Here is a 5143-nt window from a genome sequence, read left to right as displayed (position 1 = left end):
CTAAGAGGAGGACAATTACTGACAGTGGAGCACAGATAAGTTTTGTTCTGATTATTCACACACTCCCAGCAGACTTTGCACAGAAGAGGGTTGTTAAGTAAGAGGGGATTGAAATAGGATTACAGCAAATGAATGGCAAAAAGAACCCCACCCCACCCCCAATATAGCACAATAGCAATGAAATGAAATTTTCTGCAAAAGACTTTAATTTGTATAATAAATAACATATCATACTATCAAAATGTTAATAGCAGTATGAGAATTCCAGTTATTCTAAGTTTCTATCACCAGTGAAATCCAATAATTAAAAAAAAATCTAAAACAATCTTGGAGGCTGAACTTGCAAACACTTGCTACTGGCGACAGGTAGGACCTAGTGAGTAATCCCATGTACTACTCAATATGTTACTCCAAGTGGGAATGTTTGCAAGATTGGACCCTTACACATGTAGGACTTGATAGCACAAATCCTCCTGTGTAGCACTCTTGTTGAAATCAGGTAGAGTTCCATGCAAAGAGGGTTTGTAAGATCAGGCCCTGCCTTAGTCCAGTGAGGCAATACTCCTATTGAGGTCAATGGGAGTTTTCTCCGTATAATGATGACTAAGGGACTGGTCCAAAGCCAACTGAAGTCAATATAAAGACTGTCTGACTTCATTGAGCTTTGGATCAGGCCCTTAAGACTGCAAGATTTGGCCTTCAGTGTGCATTTTGAATGCTTAATCATATTGAGCCAAGTGTTCCTATTTAAATTAAATCTTCATTGGTTCTTGTCTGTACTAATGGGGCTGGAAGAATATCCTGATATAGTGCCACAAGTCCTCAGAAGTCTTTCTATTGCCTTAATCTGGTTTTCAGTTCCAGATGGATTCCTATGGCATTGGGGTCAAAGATTCCTTAAAAGAAAGATTTTAGTTGCTATTTAACCCGGCATTACATCATCCTGAATTGTGTATGAGTAGGGATTTAAAAAAAGGTTTGTTGACTTTCGGGAAGGCACTCTGTGTTTTGTAAGTATTAAGTTTCATGATGTAACAGAATAACTTTGTTTTTTTTTTTGTTTTTTTTTTATGACGAAGCTATTCCTGATTACATAAGTGTACTCTTCTTGAAATACAAGTTAGAGACACTGAATGAGGAGAAATATACTCACATTGTTTGTACTCAGTGAGTAGGGATAGACACATGGAGACTGAGTGATGAATAACTTGAAACATCTGAAGTTTCAGTAACCTAGGTCCTGACAGATCCTGCAATTCCTATTTAAGGCAATAATCCTAACACAAGTAATATCTTTAAAGTAAAAGGGTCTGCCAATGACAGTAAAGGTAGCAGGACTGGGCCTTTAATCTTCTCTTTAAACATTGTGGGAATATTTAAGAAGTTTCAGGTACAGTAAAACAGGGTGGAGCAGAAAAGAGGCCTATATTCAGGTAGACACTTCACTGATAAATACTCCCATTAAAGCTTCTGGCAGAGGATGGCAACATTACCTGTTTACCCAAACCAGCTACCAGTAATGACCAGAGACGGGAGAGGCAGCTTAAATTATGGAGGCTACTTGGGCAGCTAATTCTTGGGGCCAGATTATCACCCTTACTCATGTTTCATAGTGTCTAACTTGCACAGCCCCATTAAATGAATGAAGATACTCTAGGAATAAGAGACTGCTGAACCTGAGTAAGGTGGGTTGGGTAGAATCAAGCCATTAGCAATCACGTGATCAAGACAACCATATTATTCTCTCAAGCTCTTTGATATGACAAAATTCCTGCTTGCCCAAGGGGTTTTTGTTATTCTGTTGTTCTCTAGTTTGGATCAGAGACACTCATATTAGGGACAGGAAGAGATAATTCACCAGACAGTAGGCTCTCTTTCATCCATACAGTAAAGAGAACTGTGAAGTTTTGCACAACTCAGTCATGAAATGCACCTAGTGCTCAAGCATAACTGCTGTCATCATAGCAGTTGAAATACTGGTCCACTGTATTTTTCCATGCCCATAGCCCTGTACACTGTGAAGCATGCGTCAGCAGAGAGAGTATCGTATTTCTGTCACTTCTGACACATGGCATCAGAAGTGCTTTCTGAAAGTGCTTGATCGCATCATTTCCCTAGCTCACTGCCACAGGCTAGATGGAGAGAACAAAAGAGGAAAATATTCAAACAGAGTTTTGTTTTGTTAGGTTAGTTTGTGAAGGGAGAAGGTGGGAATGGCAGACAGTAGGTGCTGGCAATATTTTACAACAATCAAAATCTACACTTATATAGAAGGGGCCCAGTGGTGCAGAGTACTCCCAGTGAGTAATACTAACTCACACCAGTAGTCCCTCTGACTTCAGGGAGATTACACATATGAATAAATATTACTCACTGTAAGTAAGGACTGCAGTACTCTGCCTTATATGTTAGTCTTTTTTCCCAGATACCCAACCACTGCTGCTATACAGCTGCCCCTGTTGCTGCTGCCTGCTCTTCTGGTTTATTCAGTACTTATAGCCCAACCCAAAAATCAGGGACACTGCTCATGTAAACTGGGCTTTGGTCCTACCTCTGTAATAAAAGGACACAACCAGTATTTGCAATGGAAATACACTGAATAAAAGAACCTGCGGATGAACTTTAATATAAACACCTGGAAGATTATGAAGAAGTGTGTACGAGTCTCCTAGGACACCGTGCGTCAGTCAATGATGCTGTATAGACTGAGGCCTGGCCTAGACTCACAAGGGGTTGCCAGTGCAGCTATATTAGCAAACCTTCTCAGTGGAGGTACAGCTTAGATTGACAAGAGTTCTTTTGCTGGTATTACTTATACCAGTTCCCCCATAACAAGGCTATATTGGCAAAAGGACTTTACTGTACACACATTTATACAGTCAAAGTGTTTGCAGCACAACAATGTCAGTTAGGGTGACCAGTCAGCAAGTGTGAAAAATTGGGACGGGATGGGGGGGGGGTAATAGGAGCCTATATAAGAAAAAGACCCCAAAATCGGGACTGTCTCTATAAAATTGGGACATCTGGTCACCCTAATGTCAGTTAGGCTATGTTTTTTTTCACCCTGCTCACTGACATAGCTGTGCCAGCAACAGTTTTTAAGTGTAGAGCAGGCCTGAGTCTGGGATCTAGCACTTTCAGTATAAAAATCCAGGGAGTTTAGATGATAAGGGAGCAGCAGCTGCTAACAGGATAACTATTAATCGTGTTCATCCATTGCTGGTCTAACGGGTTCTCAGAGGAAGGGTGAGATTTACCTGGGGAAGTTCAACTTCTTCAGTCCTCCTCCCCTCCCACAAGGAGGCTTTCGTCCTGATTCCCCTTCCCTGTGAGGCCACTGCTTCTCTCACATTCCTCCCCTCTCCCTTCCTATTTAAAATACATAATTTTGTCATGCCACTCATGCTTTGGCTCCCAAGGAGACCCCATATTATTCACTCCTCATGAGGACTGGCTGTGGGATGAAGAGTCAAGCATCATCACTGTTTTTAGTGTCCATACGCACCCCACCGATCTGAATTTTACTCAGCATTGTTCTCCCAATGGCACCACCGCATGCAACATTTCTAGTGTGCTAGTTTTTCTACATCACTAGAAGAAAATCCATACAAAGGCAATTTGCACTGGGCACCACACAAATGTCAGGCTGAAACTGGAGAGATGCCTGCGGACATTCCCCCTGAAGTGGAACAGGAAGGGAAGAAATAAGATGAACTAGTCTAAAAAGTATAATGGGAAAGTAAGGGAGCAACGATGGTCTTGTGGTTAAGGAATTGAACGGGGCTTCAGAAAACCTAGGTTCAATTTCTGGCTCTGCCACAGACTCTTTGCATGGCCTCTGGCAAATTACTTAACCCCCTGTGCCTCAGTTCCTCATCTGTAAAATGGGAAGAATATCAATTCTTTTGTCTATTTAGATTGCAAGCGCTTGAGAGTGGGAACTGTCTTTCACTGCTTGTATAGTGTCTAACACACTGGTGCCCTAATCTTGGCTGGGGCCTCACCATAACAATAAAAATAATGGTGAGGCATGGTAGTGCCCCAAAATCTGAGCCTGACACTAAGGAGTAGGAGTACAGGATGAAGCCAAAATGACTTTTTTTATTAAAGCGTGAGTGGGTGGGGGGAAGGGAGGGAGAGCTACACAGTTTGGGATCCTATGGGTCATCCCCTTGTAAACTCAACTGTTTTAAACTGTTTTTCAGCTAGCAATCTAGCTGCACTTTATTGAGGACTTGTACCTTTGCCTTCTGTGAATAAACTTGCTTTTGAAATAAAGCTATGGAGGTTTAAAAAGGCTGTTGTCAGCAGATTTCAGTGAGGTCTGAGCACAGCCCTAGGAGCTAGGAAACCCTGGTTTGTAATCCCACTTCTTACACTGATTGCCTAATGACAAAGTGAGTCACAGTAATACCTTCCTGACAGCTTTTCTCCCCGCAGAAGTGGGGGCAGTAGTACTCTAGGCCAGTGGATTCCTCGGTTCCATGGCTAAGGAGCTTCTTAGAAAAAACAAAAACCACCCCTTGCTGTGGAATTAAGAACATAGGAATTGACATATCGGATTGGGACAGTGATCAATGTAGTCTCGTATCCCATCTGGCAGTGGCCAGTAGCACCTTCCCTTGAAGCAGCTGCAAGAAGCCCTGCCATAGGTTCAAGTATGGATCAAAATGTAAGCTTTCATTTAATATTGCAGCCCTCATGATAGGCCATACTTGGAAAGTTATTGTCAAAGTGTAACCTAACGAAGTGTAATCATCTAGAAACAATAGCTCTAAAGAGGGTTAAATACATCTTCATCTTAATTGGATGTTTATTCAAACTTATTTGAATACATTTTAACATTAACTGTTTCTCTAATTATCACATTAGTAAAGACATCCATCGAAAGTTCTTATCGATAGGGGCAGCATAATATGGTGAATATGGGGTGGAGGCAGTGAAGCAGCTGATTGCTGTCAAAATTTACTAGGGGAAGAGAAGAGCATACCCCTAAAAGATATTAAGTCACCTCATCCCTTCCCATAATGGAGATAGTTGTAGGAGATATTTCCCCTTCACATTGCCAGAAGGCTCAACCACCTTCTGGGAGCCAAAACCCACACTTTCCTTGGTATCAAAAGCCCCAAATGCACCCTACGCA

Source organism: Terrapene carolina, unplaced genomic scaffold (genome assembly GCF_002925995.2).
Source record: "Terrapene carolina triunguis isolate 2854851 unplaced genomic scaffold, T_m_triunguis-2.0 Scaffold113, whole genome shotgun sequence".
In the NCBI taxonomy this organism is placed as follows: Eukaryota; Metazoa; Chordata; order Testudines; family Emydidae; genus Terrapene; species Terrapene triunguis.
The sequence above is the reverse complement of the archived record's forward strand: the minus strand, read 5'-3'. Positions refer to the sequence as shown.